The following is an 18064-nucleotide window of genomic DNA, read 5'->3' as shown; positions in this document are numbered from 1 at the left end:
CAGCTCAGGTACTGCATGCATCTTTTTCCAGGTCACTGTTGACCAAGCAGCTTAAGATCCTGACTGCTGGTAGACAAATGCGTTGAACAACCTAAGGTTTGTGATGCCTGCCATATACATCAACCCCAAATAGTCCATCGCTCTTGGCGTTTCATGTTATCAAGTGTTTGGCAATAATATTGATGGTGGACGCTGCTACCCCTCTTGCCTCCTTGTTGTCCCATTTGTTCCCACCTCAGCAAACAATGTCAAAACTGCTGTGAACCCAGCTGTTTGCAGTAAATTATAAATCTGCTCTGGTCACTAGTTTGCACACTTGGTTCTGCGGTTGGCTATGGAAATTGAGTTCTTATTGGCATGTGTGTTAAAAAATGCTGAAGCTGCTGATACAGTGCATATCTCAGATGAACTGCTTTGGGACTTTATTCATCCTACTTGGGATATGTTTTAAAAGGTTTATTTGTAGCAATAACAGTCAAAGCCGTTCTCACCCCTCTCTTCCCTGAAAAATAGTATTTGAAAGATGAGTCTCTGAATAATAACCAAGCGGCCTTGTTAGCCTTCCCTTCACACCTTCCCAGCTGCTCCTTTGAGGTCTTCTGTCCTGGGTCTCTCACTGTGACTTTGAGAAACTGTTGTAAACCAAGAGTGATCAGGGAGGCAGTGACCTCTGAAGGGAAATAGGAAAAAATTTTCTGGGAAAAAAAGAAAAAAAAGGAGAAAAGATGTATACCTGGAGCCCATCAATCCCATTCGCTCTACCAAACAGTTAGAGGACAAAGCATGCATGACTACACCAAGAGCTATCTTCTGAGATAAATACATCAGTTCAAGATGTTGGTGACTTCAAAGCAAGCCATCTGTTGTGGAAACAAAACACCTAGCTCTGTCACAGTTCAAAACTCACTGGGGTTGATGACTTCTGATTATCAGCATGTTTGCAGTACTGCAGGGATTACTTGATGCAGAACGATTGCCCTAACTTTGCTCTCTGTTTTGTCACACCAACTGTGGATGCCACTGTGGAAGCTTCAAAATTAGCCAAGCGCCACTCGGAGATCTCCAAAAGTGGACTGCTGTCGCGATGGGTGGAGTGGGATTTTTGCCTCCAGTGACATTCACATTGTTGATACTCTTTTTACTTTTTGCTGCTGCTCACATAATGGCAGAAGCTATTCTTAGCCACAGGGAGCCTAATCTTTAAGAAAAAAAAAAAAAAAACCAAAACACCCCTCTGTGAGCCACTTCCACAACAATAACTTGTAGCAAGGAGGAAAGAGGGTAGGCCAAAATATGTAGCCCTCTTCACCAAATAAGGACCCTTGTAAAGGCGGCCCTGAGCTCTGCAAGGCTTAGGAAGGACAGGGAGGGCTTTGGAGTGGAAGAGTGAATCAGCATGGCCATCAGGTCACACCCACATGAATAATACCTCTCACTTCCCTTGAATTGTACATTGTGATAAAGACCTAGCTGCCTTTTTCGGTATTCCAGAGTCTGCCCGAGAAGAGTCAGATGTGAAATTAGGTTTCCTGTACTTTAATAGATTAATTTAGTTTGAACTAAAAATGAGGGCACGTGTACTGTCGGGAGCCAAGAGGCCTCAAATGACATATGTCTCCCTTTTAATCCTTTTTTTGTGTACTTGGTGAGTCTAAACATTGATTAAAATGTGTTTTCTCCAAATTTCAAAAGCTTTCCACTAGAAGCAACCCTGCTGATCACACTGGATTGCAAGGATATAGAAACTGGTATCTATGATAGTCTGACGATACCTTCAAATACCAGAAGGAGTCATAAGGCTTCTCACCAATTTTTCTGCCATCTCCTTTTTCAGCTGTAAATCCCTGCCACATTCAGCAACTCAGTGATATGTTTGGGAGTGGACAGAAGTCTCTTCCTGCCAAGCAGAGTCTCGAAATCTTACAAATAAAACATAAACCTTGTTTATCCCACCTGCTCTGTATTTTGGGAGGTGGCACTGACTAACCCACTGGGTTTATGGCACAGGTTTTTCTGCATTGGTTTTCTGGCTGCAGTCATAAAAACTTCCATTAAGCCACTCCTGTTATGATCAGTCACCAGGTATCACCTACTCAAGCAAATGGCAGAGCACCAACTGAGGGTGCATCCCAAGTCTTCTCTCAGGGCCATGTTGTATGGTTACGCATTGACACTATCTCCTGAGACGAAGCAAACTCAAACCTAGTTTTTAATAAAGTGTTATTTCACACTGTTAAGAAGTGCACCTTCCCCAAAGCACTGCCACGCTGTATCAACTTACTGCTTCACCCAATCATAATAAAAGATAAAAAGTCCCAGCTCTTGTGCTGCTTGTGGCTTTTGCTGGCCATGGTTATCTCCCCTGGTTTCCTCGCCTCTGACCAACATGTTTTTGTGGTCACCCACAGACTCAGCTGCTAAGCCCACAGGGGCAAGGTCCCTCCACCTCTGGAAGCCCTGAGCAGACCAAGCCCTGGGGCCACAGCAGGAGCCCCTGCGTGGTACCACGCTCATTGCCATCACCTCCTCCTCCCAGCTGGCTGGAAGGAGGCGAGAGTTTCCAGCTATCTTGTCCTCCTTCCTTTTTAAAGTGGAATTTCAAGGAACTGTGTCAAGTCAACAGTCTGGGACAAAGACAAAAAAAACCCAACACATCAGGAACACCCTGGAATTTCCTAGTGATTGCTGATAGCAGATGAAAGCTGCTGAAGGACAGCATCAATGATTACGAGGATTAATGTTTCTTTCCATATGAATACTACTGAGGGCGGAGAGCTTGTGTGCCTTGAGAGAGCAGCATTCCTTTGTCTTGTTCATCTGCCCCTCGCACAGACCTTTCTCTGTTTTTAAAATCCAAAAACGGCTTGTAAGAAAATAAGTCCTCCCAGCCTCACAGCTTGTGTCGCTATTCTAAGCCTGTCCTCTGAAGGCTGGTCAAAATTAAACTGACAATATTTCAGGTCTTTTCCCTCCTCTTTATTCCCCCCTCTGCTAAAGGAACCCCATTTTAATTATTATTTAGGAAAAGACAGCTGCTTCCTGTTTGTATCATTAATTTATTTTGTTTCCTGAAGGGAAGCTTCGGTGAAAAGAATCTGTGGATAGCTGGAACGTCTCACAAAATATCACTGGCTGCACGGGCCAAGGTTAAATACAATAGCTAGGTTTATTTTTAAATGATTATTATTTTTCTAAGTCCATGCCAAAGCAGAGTCTAAAATTCTAGCACATGTAACTAAGCTTTTACAGTAAATTCTGCCTTTCCTACATAACTCCCCAGAAGGGAGACAGGCATTCTTAGTTACAACAAAAGCTAAAACACCAATTTCCCTCCAACTATTATGAAAACCAAGGCCAGAGGGAGACGAGGTGCGGTTCCCTTTCTCCAGTTTCTCAAAACCTCACACTCTGGTGAATCTGAAGTCATGCCTGGCCATCATGATAGCCTTTTACAATGAGATGAGTGGCTTGGTGGATGAGGGGTGCGCAGTGGATGGCTTTTATGCCAATTTTAACAAGGCTTTCAACACTGTCTCCTATAACGTCCTTATAGATGAACTGATGAAGTATGGATGACATAAACGGACAGTGAGGTGGCTTGAAAGGTGGCTGAACTGCCAGCATCAAAGGATTGTGATCAGTGACATGAAGCCCATCTGGAGGACAGTCACTAGTGGTGCACCCCAGGGGTTGATAAGGGGGTCAGCACTGTTTAACGTCTTCATTAATGACCTGGATGATGGGACTGAGGACATCCTTGACAAGTTTGCAGGTGATACAAAAATGGGAGGAATAGTTGATAGAGCAGATTGTTGTGGTGCCATTCAGAGGGACTTCAGGAGGCTGAAGGTATGGGTCAACAGGAATCTCACAATGTTTAAAGGGAAATGTCCTGCATGTGGGGGGGAATACCCTCAGACACCACTATGAACCAGGGGCTGACTAGCTAGTTGGAAAGCAGCTCTGCAGAAAATTACATGAAGGTCCTGGTGCACAGCAATGAACCAGCAATGTGGCCTCATGGCAAAGATGCCAAGAGCATCCTGGGCTGCATTAGGAAGAGCATTGCCAGCAGGTCGAGGGAGGTGATCCAGCACGGGGGAGATGAGTCCAGTTCTGGGTGCCCCAGTACAAAACATGGATGTGCTGGAATGAGTCCAGCAAAGAGGCCCAAAGATGATTAGGGGACTGCAGCATCTGTCATATAAGGAGAGGCTGAGAGAGCTGGGACTGCTCAGTCTGGAGAAGAGAAGGCTCAGGGGGGATCTTATCACTATGTATAAATATCTGATGGCGGGGGGAGGAAAGATGGAGTCAGACTTCCCAGTGATGCCCAGTGGCAGGATGAGAGGCCATAGGCACAAGCTGAAAGAAAGGAAATTCCATTTAAAGATTAAAAAAATACTTTTTTTTAGCTGTGAGCGTGGTTGTACACTGGCATAGGTTGCCTGGAGAGGCTGTGGAGTCTCCATTCTTGGAGATACTCAAACCCCAACTGGTCAGGGATTTGGACCCGCTCTGGCTGACCCTGCTTGAGCTGGGGAGTTGGAGTATATGATCTAACGAAGTGCCTTCAAACCTCAGCTACTCTGTGATCTTGTGAACCCAAGACTGTGACAAGAGGACCAGGAGCAAATGAGGTGCCAGAGTTCTTCCAGACCGGTGGTGAGACATGAATCATGCCATTGATGCTATCATTGACTATGCGAGGAGCTGTGAGCTCCACCTCGCACGCTGTCAGGTCTGTTACAGCATTTTTGAAGGCTATTAACACCATCCATTTCCAAGCCCTCCACTTAGCCCCCATTCAACATCTCACTGTTTTGGCATCCTCCTCCTTTCCATTCATTTCAGCTGAGAGGTGCCCACTGGCCCCAGCAGCCCCACTGCTGTCCAGTCTTCCTGCTACGAGGTGTTATTTGGCACCAGCACTATTGACCTTTTCACGAGACCAAAGATTATGGGAGGTTTTATTTATTGCACATGAAGTAACCCCTCGCCCCCCGCCCTGTTTTTCCTGGTTTCCTTTCTTATGTTTGGTTCTCTCCTTCACTAGGAGCTTCCACATGCAAAGTTGCTTTGATGGCAACCACTACTTGAGAAAGAAAAATTGTACAAGACCTTTGTTCTACTCTCTCTTCCTATACTCAGTATAGCTTAAAATTGAATAAGGAATATTTGTTTCCTTAGAAGAGTATTTAACACTGCAAATTCAGCCATGAGAGGTAGGATATGCTAAGATATACTCCAAAGAATGGGGTTGTAAAGGCTTAATAACAAAGGAGGCACGGTTTTATATATAGGGAAAGCTATACATTATTCTTTGCACATCCAATAACTAAAATGACTGAAGGTTTGCTGCACCTTTCCCTTGGAAAATAATGTCATCCTGAAGTGAATGCTTAGTTCAGCAAAGTCGAAAACAGCTGAAAAGCAACTTTTTAACAAAAGTACCAGATAACTTTTGGTCTAAGCTAACATTGCTGACAGCAAGCTGGTGCAGGATTTTCAGCAGAAAGCAGTTGCTGCACATGGGCTTGTGTAGAGAAAGAAAGGTAGGGTGAGCAATGTGCTTGAGAAGGCATGTCCTCCTACGCCACAGAAACGTGGCACCCTTCAGCTGCACATGATGAGCAGAATGAATGAATGAGTACTGCAACCGCACGCAGAATTAATTTCAGTCACATCCCAGGAAATGGTTCTTTCGCCGGGAACGAAATAATACTACAATGTGCATTAACAAGCATTCAGGGCAGGCAAGAACCATCATTTAAAATTGTGATTGAATTTGAGGTTCGTCCCCCTGGGGCTAACTGCAACCAGCTGAGATGGTTTCCAGTGTTGTCTGCATTCGGTACTGGGTCACGGCTCACGCCCCACCGGTTAACACATGCAATGCTGCTGAGCCATTTCCCAACAGCGCCTGCACTGAAGGCTGGACTCCCACTCCACTGCCACAGCTGGGTGAGGCAGAGCCCTTGAATTATAAAAGACTTGAACTTCCTTTTTATCCAGGAGATGGGTGGGAGTCTTTTGATGGTACTATTTCCTGCTGGAGGGACAGAATTAAGAAGAAAAATAAAACTTTAACCTCTTCACTCAACTATGGAGAAGACAGTCTCGCCATTGGGCAACGTTTATTCTGCTGGGAAGCTTGGGCTATTCCCACCCTGGGTATAACACAAGGTCAACAGCAGCAGTCTCCAGGAATATTAATCTTTCACCCCTCAGACCGTGCCACGGGTAATTAATCACTTGATTGCATAACTTCTTGTAAGACAGGAAAAATAAGCTGCCTTTGCCAGCTTTTTGGACAAGTTATTTCACATACATTTGAACTTTCTTCCAGTACTTGTTGGGTTTTGATTGCAATGAATGAATCGCATCCAAACCCTTTCCCAGCTGCAGAGGAGCCAGACAGCGTGGAGGTGCGCGACATCCCAATGCAACACCGCGGAGTGGGTCACCGTGCTGTTTTGGGGGGATGCCTCCAGTGTCCCAATGGATGGGGGAAGGTACAACATCCAATGGAGAGGCTCAGTCAAGCGGGGAAAGCAGAGGACTGCATTACCCTGCGTGTTACATCTGTATGTAATTGAAAGCAGGATCTGGCCAAGTTGCTGTTGACTCCAGAGAGCTGGAGCTTGCTTAAGAGCAAGGAAATCCTGGAGTTTAATCCTAGAAAGTGAAGTTTTGTTTTGCTATGATCACCTGGGATGTACCGCTGCGATGGGCCCAGCTGCAGGAGACCTTCAGGCCCTGGAGATCACGTAAAGCTGTGAAGGGTGTTGAGCCAAGTGCGTTGCTGGAGTGGCTGAGTATCAGCTAACCCCATCTCCCCAACATGCTGCGGGACTCGCTCTTCCTTTCTACAGCTTTATTAAATGGCAGGGAAAAAGCAAGATTTTCTTTAAAGACATTTTATATCCTATGGTAACGAAATGGGAGACAATGCCCAGAGGCTACCTTGTGCCTCAGGCTCACACGGACACCAACCAGCCCACTTCCAACCCTAAGTCTCCAACTTTGGGTGGAGAAGGCATCCCTCTGTGCCTCAACACTGGTGCACCCTTCACCACCCCACTGCTGCCTCCCAAAGCAGGTGGTGGTCATCCTTTGGCACTTTGGATTGCCCCAGCTAAATATTCGGTGGAGCTTCACCCTCAACTTTGAGTGGCTGAGACCACTTTCTCCCCATTCAGCCTGAGGCTAGTGGTGATACAAAGGGGCTAAAACATGGAAGAAGTCATGAGTTAAGTGTTCTGCTAGGTTCTCAAATGGAGGGCCCTCGGAGATGCACTGAGAGGGAAGCTGAAAAAAAACTTAGTGGCCACAAGAATCGGAACTGGACCAGGCTGATGGATGAAAGCGCTTTTCTTTAACAGCTCCTGGAAAAGCAGTCAGGAAGCTTGGTTTGAAAGCTTTCCTGCAAAGATCACTTTATCCTTTGGCTCTAGTTAGCCCTTTCATAAAAACTGAGAGAAACATTTCCCTGTATTAAGTGTTTTGAGATCCTTGCAGGAAAGATGCTAACAAAGCGGATGCCTCAGCTATTAAGGGTTACTGCATGTTACAAGTGTTACGGGTGACACGTGGGAAACCAGCACAGTGAAATGCAGTTTTCCAAAGCCACAATAAGTGGGGACAAGAGAGTAGAGCGGAAATCCCATGAACACGCAAGCATGCTGCACCCACTGTTCTACAGGGTTGTGCTTGCACCTCATTTGCTTAACCTAAGGCTTCTTGGTGCTCCCCTACCCCACTGTCCCTAAGCATCTCTGGAAGGAAGGAGGCAGAGAGCAGCTCCTCACCTGTCCAGGGCACTAGAGACCTCCAAGAAACACCCTACACCTTTTTAGCTGGTTACTCTGGCTCATGCTTCGTGGAGTAAAACCACCTATCAAGCGAGCTGCGATGAGAGCTCTGATGTCTTCCCAGCTGTGTACATTAGTGTGTGCTCCTCACCGTGCAATGGGTGGCCACAAGTGGCTAGCGCTCCATCTGTCCATAGTTAAAGGGCTATCAAGAATAGGTCATCCACATGAACTTCCTGCAAATCTAGTATTGCACCAATGTAATGACATGACGCTGCTGAAGTACAGACAAATTAAAACCAAGGCCAGGCGCAGCTATTCCCCAGGTACCCTTCACATGAATAAACAAGATAAAGCCTGGGAAGAAAAGCGCAGGAAATGGTTCTATTTACAGCTTGATCACACATCTTCCAAAAGCAACTGAGCCAGCTGGACAACTTACTATCTTCAACCACTCTCCTGCTGCAGGATGCTGCCCCTCCGGATTGGTTGGCAACGAACTGAAAGTAGCTTAGAAAGCAACCGCCCAGGCAGTTCAGACAGTATATAAAAAAAAAAACCCAAAAAACTTCCAACAGAGGACGGTGAGATGCAGGTAAGGACAGAATAGAGGGGCTGATGCCTTCAGCCAAAAGGTGAGTAACAGCAGGCAACTAGATGATTTTGAGGCAGCAGCAGAAGAACCAGTAGGAACCAATTCACCCAAATATCTCACGGCTCATGGACCATGAAGCATCCAGTTTCCATCTGTGGAAACCCTGCTGCCAGCTCAGTTTCCTGGAAGGAGAATCTGCTTAAACCAAGGTTTAGTTACTCCTGTGACAGGCAATGTAGAACTAGCTTAGGTCAGAACTTAAGAGTCTCAAAGTAACTGTAAAACTTCTTAAGAAATAATACTTCATGTTTGCTTGATCAGTGCAAGAAAGCTTTACCCATCCTTTTCCTTGTTTTCTTTACAACTAATGGAGGAGAAGGAAAGAGGAACAGCATAGTCTAATTCGTTGGGGGAATAGCCTTATATGAGCAGCTACAGAGGCTTTGGGACAATAATATGCCATAGATGGGTGCAAATCAGCTAAGCTACATTAAAAAAGGAGACAGCCATTTCAGTTGACACAGTTAACAGCACTTGCACTTGGAGCATCCAAGCTGAGCAAGCCAAGGACTGTGTTTTCTTGAGCAAAATTCAAATAGACAGCTGAAGGTGTGGTTGCTGGTCACTGCTGTGTGGCAATCTTATCTTGACTCTTGACCAGTGGTGGACAAAGGTGGCTTTCAGCAAGATGTCCATCAGCACCAGATCCCCGTGCCTCTTCTCCAACAGGCTGAATGTCAAAGTAAGTCCCATGATCTGGGTTTGAAGGAATTGCCTTGCTAAGGTCAGGAACTATTTTTTTTTCCCTAGCTGATTGCAAATCAAACGTTCTGTTTTGATAAACTAAAGGTTAAATCACCCTGGATTTTGCACACACTTGTAAGAGTGTGCGGACATATGAGTGTAGGCAGGAATTGTTAAGGACAGCGTAATTGGGAAAGCTTCAGGTTGCATAATGTCTGGAGTCTGCAAGTTAATATGGGACTGCTGCTGCCTCATGCATTACAAATTTTCCTGAGCAACTTTGTAAAGCATTGGTGGGGTAGAGGAAGATTTTGCTTTTCTTATTTACAGAACAGTTTAGCCAATGAGGCAACTGAATCAGTGGCTTTGGTGGGACACCCGCTGCCCATGGCAGTGTCCCAGAAATAAAAATATAGAGTCCATTCTAGAAGTGAGAAGAGAGAGCTGTGAGTGCACTGTAATGCTTGGGGCTGAAGGTGATGATACAATGTTGACTTTACTGATTGTTTTTTCTCCTTAGGTTCTTAATGTCTAAATACCTGCCAAAAATTTTCATTGCTACCTGTTTACTAGGGAATGGAGAAGAAATATCTCAAGATTATTTCCAACTCAGACAACATGAAGTTGGGTATCCCCTATGGAGGACAGTGTTTTAGTCGGGTCTTCAGATTGTATTTACCTTCTACTCTTACTCGTTTACTTTGTTTGAGCTTCTACCAAGTATTTTTCCCATTCGTCCTAGAATCCTGCCATTTACGTAAAGGTTTTGACACAAAAACTAGGAAGGATGTGAAGACCTATCAGTAACCTGCTAGTACTAGACTGCATGGCATTGTAAGGGCTTTCCTCTCCCATGGTTTGCACAGAAGTAGAGAAGGACCTTACATGACTGGACAGTGAAGACTTCAAGAAAGTTTATGTCCCCATCAAACCAACATGCATATCATTTAAAAGAGCAAAATAAATAGTTCCTTGAGCAAGATCTTCAAGGTGTTACTATACTAGCAAAAGTGTGTTTGGGTCATGATTGTCACTGCTAGCTTCCTTTCTTCAGGCAAAATTTACCTCTAGCAATGGAATTCATGAAGGTAGAAGAGGATTTGCAGAAACACATGTATCTTTCCAGGGATACCCATTAATTATCCTACCTCCTATATATTCTAGGCCAGGCAGTTGAAAATAATAAAAAAACAAACCCTCAAGGAACTTTCCTTAAAATGAACACTGCGAAGACGTCAATGCACTAGGCTGGATGGGTGAGCTGTGAATTTGGCTGCAGAAGCTCAGTAACCAAGAAGAATCAATATTTTGGTTGGGAAATATTCAAGTTGCTGGTTTGGTTGGAAACACTAGACATCCAGTTTTTCTGCTAGGTGCCATTAACCCTCTCACCCTCCACACCCCAGACTATGCCCATTTGAACTGAAGGCCCAGTCTGCAAGTTGGACAGGGCACAGCTGTGCAACAGCATGGTGGATTGGCCAGGGTGGAGAGTCCCCTGCTAGCCTAGCCACACGGTCACTGTTTGGGTGTCTCTGGGTCTTGAAGTGACTCCACTGGCTTTGGTGGCATGGTATTCTGCAAAAGAAAATGTATTTAGCCCACCAACCTGACCTTTACAGAGCAGCTGCTTCCTGTCTCCACTGCTGGCTGCTCACTAAAGGGCTCCAAAATGAAAAAAAAAACACCAAACATCTGTCTCTTGGCCCAGAGCTTTGGGTATTCATAAGACAACGTTGGTCATAAAATTGTTGCGATGCCAATCAAGTGAAGCCTAGGATCTAACCCTAACCTTGGCACCATGCTCCCACTGTAATACCCCCCACCACTCCAGGGTGCGGTGCCTTTGCTTCCAGCCCTTTGCATGCCAGGGAAAATGGAGACAAGAAGAGTAAAAATAGGCATTAAACATAGGACAATTGTTGCCATTGCATGATAGCAACCTCACCTTCCTGCTGCTGCGGAGATGGCACATGGAGAAGACTTGGCCTGTCCCACAGCCTTTCTTGGATCACTTTGTAGGTGGATATATTTTCTGTGGAGTGATACACATACTTTTTCAAGGAGAGAGTTTTTGTTTGCCAAAATACTTCTGGAGCCTGTGCAAACCTTCCTGTCAACCCAAGTGCTCACATACATGCTTACATTGCTATTCATACCCCCTTGGAGTCAACACAGCTCCTGTAGCACCAAGGAGAGCTTGATGTGTCAGGCTTTCAAACATGAAACCCATCATGAGCGGTCTGTCTGCCAGCAATTCATCTTTGACATAAATGACCATGGGTTTTCCTATTCAGTCAGTCATCCTGTCATCCTCTGGCTGTCAGAGCACAATCAATGTATCTGCAACCAGACATTAAAAAAAAAAAAGCTCTTAATTCTTTTTGGCACCCACAAAAAGCTGAAAAGTGACCAGCGAAAGAAGAAAACTCCACTTGGTCAGTAATTATTCTTTTTCTTTTTGCAAACCATGTGTTAAAAATGCTTTCCTGCCCAAGGAGACTTCATACGAGGGAAAAGTAAAGCTAAGTTACAACTTCTTAAAAATAGGACATAGTGTTTTATAATTCTTTCCCTCCCCCCATTACTGTGCAGAGCCACCCCACCCACATGAAACTGCCGTCTGACTCACTGTTGTGTCTCGCTTGGAGAGAAAGGCTTTCCACCCATGGGGGCACCTGGTCAAGAATATGACATTCAGGGTGGTGTTGCCTCTTTACACTTCAAATCATTTTAAATAGCTTTATATCTATGACTACAGGGACCTTCGCATAGACATAAGCACTACCAATGGAAGAGACATGTTGTCATATCCTTGCAGTAAGTAAAGAGATCAGATCTTCTGGAAAATTAATCTTCTTGGGCCAAGCTGACTCAATGGCTCGGACAATAAGACATCTCTTCTGTATTGGTTCATTTGCAGTGTTACACTCCTCAGGCAGTGAGTTACCCTCTGCTATTCTGGGAACACACATTTGACCTCTGTTACAGGGGTTTATTGTCAACATGTGTCCACTGGGAGCCTCAGCAACTTCTCCCATTGTCTATTGTCTTATAAACAGACTTATAAAAGCTCTGCAGGAAAGCCAATAATGCACCAAAGTGGAAATTGCTGGTAACTCAAAAGCTTAACTTTCAACTTCTACATCTTGCAGTGGTAGGGGAGGTGAAGCAAGGGGGAGGAACATACAACTTGCTTTCCTTTGTGTCCCTACGCCTTCACACGTAGCTGTGTTGGGATGCAGAGCTGCCATGCTGCTGCAAGCTTACTCAGTGCGTGGCGAGGAAGAGTCCACTGACACCAAAAGCACTGTGTGAACTGGGGTTATTGGCCTCCAATGGCTTCAAGGGGAAAAACTAAAAAAAGGGAGAAAAGCTGGTGGCAAAGAAAATTTGCTGGCTGACCCTAAAGCGAAGTGTAATTTCTTCTTTACCAAAACTCCCAGTTTGTGGCTGGGCTATTGTAGTAAGCACAGAAAAGCTGGTTTTTTACAGTTAACAACACTGAAGTCATTCAGCTTAATGCATGAATGAAACAAACCCTTGGGAGCGTGTTCACCCAAGGGAAGGCAGCATCCTTAGGAAATAACCAGCAAGATCAGTTGTCATCTTCAGTTCCGTAACATTCAACCTCCAAACTGTGATGTGCAGAGGCAGAATCCCCTCTGATTTTTGAGATGGTCCCACCACTTCCAATTTTCTGCTGTGGCCAGGCAAACAAAGGACATTTGCAGGCATGTTTGGGAAAGAGAGCCAAGTTCCTCCCCACACAAAGCAGAGCAGAGCAGAGCAGAGCAGAGCAGAGCAGAGCAGAGAAGCATCCGGCACCCGAGCAACAGGCAGGAACAAGCCAGCAGCTAACCATTTTTCCTGGGCCACCAGACCTGACAGAAGGGAAAGGAAAGGAGAAAATGGGACAACCAAAGACTTACATTGGTGTTGCTGCCAGAGGTGGCAGGGAAGGGGACACATCATCCCTCAACAGCCATTGGTAGGTTCCAGGGCTAACCAGATGCCAGCTGGTGGGACATGCTGTGCTGTCAACCAGTAATGCTGGTTGGGCAAGGGGAAGCCATCAGTGTGACCATGGTTACACAACCACGAAAAGAGCAGAATAATAAAAAAAAATCATTTAACAAAGAGGAAACCAGAGGGGAAACCCTAAAGAGACAGACAAGCTGCTGTGGACTCCACCAGCCATCCCTGGCACATCTCTTCCCACATGCCACCAAGGATGGTGAGGTCAAGAAAGAGTTTTGAGCCTCTTTTTGTATTTTTAATGCACCCGGTGCTCTCTTGCCCTTCGTAAAACCTTTGCCTTCCTCTGAGTGCTGTCAATACCGACACACCATCCGATATTGCAGTAAGCACCCTCGCTGGGTGCGCCCCTGAACTGGGCTCAGTGATGGCATGGTCTGGGAGAAGAGGACTGTGGGGCAGGCCTGGACAGTCCTCCTGTCTGCACCGTGCCCTCTCCACTGTCCCTGAGCTGTTTACCTCCCACGGTCATGCCTCTTTCACCAGGAAAGCAAAGGGCTCCCATCCCAACAGGGACCATTTAAAAGTTGCTCAAGAGCCTGCAAAGGTTATGTTGCCTCGCTCTCTGAAGGCAAAGCAGTTTTAGCTGGAAAAGAAAGAAAAACACCCAACAGCAGCAGCAACAACAACAAAAAGAGAACAACCCATGGTGTTTGTTTACAAGAGCACATTCATTGGTGTCTGGAGGCTTGACAGTCTAAAATGAAAAGGGCTGGCACCAGGCAAGCTGTGCTGATAAACAAGTCCATCTCCCGCCACGGGGTGGTCCGAGAGCTGGCTTTCCTCACCCCACCAGGCAGCCCCAGCCTCCTCCCTCAACGGACCCTTCCCACCCCTGAAACCCTGGGGAACCATGGCTTTGGGATACTGATGGGCAAGCAGCTGCCACCCTTCACCACGCAGCCCCTGCCGAGTGGAGAAGGGTCTTGGCATGAAGAGCTGGAGTTAGTGTCTGCTTGGGCATCCCCATGGAGGAAATGGGGAGCCGCACACCCGTGTCCGCTTTGCTCTGCAGGGCTGTGCCCCTCCTTGGTGCCTTGCATGCCTGGCTGCACGGAGGAGACCTAAACTAAGCTTGCTTGGCACGGAGCGGAGCAGAAATTCCCGCAGAGCATGCCAGACCTCGTCCAACTCCGTCTGCAGCCATTTCACCAACCACAACTGTACAGACAAGACAGAAAGGTTGTGTTTCAACTGCTCCTGGTGCATAAGGCATCATCACATCGTGCAGCCTCGTTCAGTGATCAAAGGGACATGGAAACACTGTCAGGCCATGCGCTAAGATGGGTACAGCGTATGTATAAAGAAGGCTAAATAAAAGCATTTGGGGGCTCTTGAAGTCTCAAAAATAGCATCTGCCATTGACTGTTCATCCCAACATACAGTTGTACTCAAGTACAACTCACCCAGCAGATGTACAATTAATTCTATATTAAAAACACCTCCAAAAGATTAACACCCAGCTACTTTCTACAGTGCCTGTTTTAGCTGTGATTAATATCTGAATTTTGGAGTTACTAATGACTTGTTCTTTACCTGTCAAAATACTATATTGCTTCTCAAAAGCGAGGTCAGCTTCCTTAAACTGGGCAAATGCAGATTTGCCCTGAGCAGTGAAAAGAAACACTCTCAGCCCAACAGAAACTGTGTCCATGTCATGACACAGGTGAGGTGAAGTGGCATGGGCTTTTGAAGGGGAGATATTGCCTGGCTTCAAGACTATCCCCATCTCCATGACCACCATATTACCATCTGGTAAGTGGGTATCCAGCTTTGGTCCTACAACTGCATTATTCAGCTGATCCTCTCTCGGCTCTGATTTCATGTCTCCTTAAAACTGCTTTACTATTAAACCATGGAAGTAAAGCAGCTGTTTGGACCCTAAAAGTTAAAAACCTCGAGAGTCACAAATCTTCCATTTGTGCCTTTCTTATGTGGTCCAGACACATTTTTCAGGCTTGTAGCATCGTCTGAACCCCGTTTTCCTCTATTTTGCCTCTGAAATTGGCACTGAAGTCTGTTTGCACTATGTAATCAAAAGGTATATTTGTCGCCACAGCACTACATCTCGCATGGAAAATGGTTTCTCTCATTTCTTCCCCCTGTAATTCTCAGAGTGGCTTGGCACTGTCATGGACAGGTGCTTAAGAAATCCTGATATATGGCAATTTTATGTTATTGCATGAAGCTGAAACTTGTTTGCAATACTGATATAACAGAGGACTACTACTGTGCTTCAACTAAACCTTGGATTTATTAACAGCACGCAGGCTGGGAACATGAATGGCTGGCAAAACTGCATCCTTTAGCATCTGTAGGAAGACATTATGAATTAAAACCCCCTTATTCCATTAAGAAATGATTTCAGAAATCCAGAGCACAAGTGGCGAGATCTGGTTGGCTATCAGTGACGTCAGATGCATGTCAATAATATTACTTAATGGGTTTTCCTTGTCTTTATTCATAAGTTCCATTTCATGCAGCCGTTGCCCCAACGGGTAATTATTACACTTTTTGGGTGGTTATACTCTTTTGGCCTTTGGCCTCATGCCTCAGAAAACCACCCAGGGTATCCAATCTCATAGAAAGGCTTTGTGGCCAGTTGTGCTTTCTGGAGTAAGTACTTCTTTTTTTTTTTCCTAACTTAAATAAGCCACGTAAACGTTTCAAAATATCCTTGGTTTCCATCGGTCCTACGACATCATTGCCCACCCCAACGAAGAGCTACGCCCCGTGTCTCTGGCCGGCTGAGGAAATCAGCACCGGTAGGATGCTCATTTTTCTTGGAGGGGAATAACAGATATGAGAGCATATTTTATGTGAAAGGACATTTTGGAGCAACTGTTTTACTTAACATTGTATATTTACACAGTTCTAGTGTCTTCAAACATATGACGCAGTTAGGAGCTTCAGAGTTGATATTTACCTGTTTTAATACATCTCAGTATATATTTGGGGGTTATTTTTGAAGTTGAATGACAAGACTCTTTACCCATGCACCTTCAGTTTGCCTCAAATTTGAAGTTGATTTTTATACCATAATATAACCATATTTATTTAAGTTCCCACATTCTGTCAAAGTCTGTTTACACAAAGAACATTTGTTTTCACTACTGCTTGCGAGGAATGAATATAATAAGTGCCAAGGGATTTTAAGAAGTTGAGAGAATTAGTATTTGGAGACAATACATTCAGCTATTTCTTAGGGGAAGATTCATGGAGCACAGACACATTCTCCACTAAATCTATCAGGATGAAGTAGTTCTCATGGAGACAAAGCACATCCAGTCTCTTCTCAAGTTTCACACATTTTACAAAATCAAGAGAGTTTTTGGAAAAAAACAATGGCTTTTTTTTCAGAGAAAAATGGATAAAGTAGGTTAAGATAATTTTGCTTGTTGAAATCAAAATCTGGAGTCTGGCATGGAAAACTAGCGTCTGCTGCTGCCCAACAGCATCCCTTTCCACTTGCACTGCTTCGTCATGTGTGCTGAAATAAGAGTTCCGACAAACTTATTTGTCAGAGACTGTTTGTCGTAGCTTTAATGCACCACTGTAAATTTCAGCATGTACTAGACTGGGCAATTCTGATTTTAAGACTATCATAAAGAGAATTTTAGCTCATTGAATACTGCTTGCAGCTCTGAACATGTAGGGATTTGCTTCAACATTTCTGTGTCTCAGAGGCTGATGTTACAAAATATCAGGGGTAATTCTGAAGCTTTGGTTTGCAAATAAGGAAAGGTAAAAAAGAGGGGTCTATCGATGCTTTATTTTGTGGTATTATTTAGAAAATGATCAGAGCAACTGCTTGTAAGGCTATCCTCATCTCATTTGCTATTGAGGTGCAGATTGAGTGATGACTTCCCAAAAATCAGCGTTAGCATTACCAGTTGCAAATGCTGACACATGATCAAAATTCATGTCATTTGATTTTAGATATTATAATACCCTTTACATTTCAAATATTCCTAGGAGATTTCCTCTGCTATCTGGAAAATAATGAAGTATGTAATGGATTATTCCCTTCTTAACTGTGTCCTAACAAGCTAGAAACACGGGGATATTTCCATTGAAGCATCAAAAAAAAAAAAAAAAAAAAAAGGGAAAAAAAAAAGAAAAAAGAAGATAAGCCCTTTTTACTAACCCTTCAATTATAGATTTATACAGTTGAACTGATATATTTAAGCTATGTGTGAATACCGGACAATACCCCATACTCTGTAGTCTATATGAATGTCTTTAAACATGACTGTATTATACTGTGATCCATTTGCATGCCTTCTGTAGGGGAGATGATCATTTTGTCTTTTAAACTCCCTAAGCACCAACCAGCCAAAAACTGTTTCTGGAGGTTTGTTGTTAGAGGCTAAGGTAGAATATATTTACGATCCATTTTGTTTCCCCTCCACCTTAAACCTGGCCGTCCATCACGAGCCAACGATGTTTTCCTGCAGAAAAAGCTTTGTGGCAATTATCGTTTTCTTTACTGCTCAATAACAAATGGTTTATCTACTTACCCCAAGCCCCGCAGCCCTCTCCTGCCCTGCAGTACACGAATTCCTACTACCCCGTCCACTGCCAGGTTCCCCGCTAAAAATGCTTTTAGCTTCAACTGCATTGACTTTAAAGCATGAGAGGTTGCAGGAGACAGGCAATGCCTCCCAGCAAAAGCACCTGCAGAAGACTAAATTATTATCTTTTATCCATGGCCTTTCTTGGTCGAGAAGCTACGTGACTCGTCTCCTGCTTTTCCCAGAGCAGCCCCCAAACACCTGTAATTACTGTCCGTCTTTACCCACAGAAAAATGAAAGTCATCCTCACTGGGTAGCCTGCAGGAACATAGGCATCGCAAAGGATGTTCACAACATA

The sequence above is a fragment of the Aquila chrysaetos genome, chromosome 16 (assembly GCF_900496995.4).
Source record: "Aquila chrysaetos chrysaetos chromosome 16, bAquChr1.4, whole genome shotgun sequence".
NCBI lineage: Eukaryota > Metazoa > Chordata > Aves > Accipitriformes > Accipitridae > Aquila > Aquila chrysaetos.
The sequence above is the reverse complement of the archived record's forward strand: the minus strand, read 5'-3'. Positions refer to the sequence as shown.